The sequence below is a fragment of the Sceloporus occidentalis genome, unplaced genomic scaffold (genome assembly GCF_023333645.1).
Source record: "Sceloporus occidentalis isolate IW3139 unplaced genomic scaffold, rSceOcc1.0.p SCAF_99, whole genome shotgun sequence".
NCBI lineage: Eukaryota > Metazoa > Chordata > Lepidosauria > Squamata > Phrynosomatidae > Sceloporus > Sceloporus occidentalis.
Genome location: NW_028317079.1, coordinates 3961528 through 3962500, shown reverse-complemented (window position 1 = coordinate 3962500; position 973 = coordinate 3961528).

Sequence of the window (973 nt, the reverse complement as noted above, 5' to 3'; positions counted from 1 at the left end):
TCTTCTCAGTGGCACATTTCTTGTACAACACATATGTGTTGTACATGGCAACCTGGGTGAGGTAAATGGCCACCTTTTTGTACCAGGTCTTGGTCTTACGCAGCACCAGGTACGGCTGCAGACACTGGTCAGAGAGATCTACACCCCCCATGTTCTTGTTGTAATCGGTGATGCACTGAGGCGTGAGCCTCTGAGCATCACCTTCCCCACGTACACTGCCAGGCACCACCTTCTCGTTGTGTATAGTGGAGAGGATATACACATCCTTCCTGTCAGTGTACCTGAGGGCCAACAGCTCCTGACTGCGCAGAGCACTGGTAGTGCCGCGCCTCTGCCTTGGGTAGGTGAGTTTTTTAGGATAACCCTTGCGGGTTGGCCTAACAGTGCCACATGCCGGGGTCTGCTGTAAAAATAAAAAATGAAACAGGTCTGGGCTGGTGTAAAAGTTATCCACCCAGAGGTGGTAGCCCTTATTCAAATAGGGGGACAGCAGGTCCCACACTATCTTCCCACTAGTACCCACAGATTGTGGGCAGCCAGGGGGATCAAGGTGACTGTCCTTCCCTTCGTAGATTCTGAAGGAAACAGTATATCCCGTCCCACTCTCGCAAAGTTTATATAACTTTACACCGTACCTCGCTCGCTTGGACGGGATATACTGTTTGAAGTTCAGTCTACCCTTGAATAGGACCAGGGACTCGTCTACAGCCACATTTTTGTCGGGGGTATAAATTTCAGGGAATTTACGTGAAAAATAATTAATAATGGGCCTCAATTTATATAAACGGTCAAATTGGGGGTGCTCTCTAGGGGGGCATTGGGAATTGTCGGTAAAATGTAAAAATCTTAGGAGCCCAAAGTACCTGTTCCGGGGCATTATTTGGGAAAAAGCAGGGGTGGATATTACGGGATCTGTGCTCCAATAGGAGCGTATCGTGGGCTTTTTCACAATGCCCATCATAAGGGTCAGGGC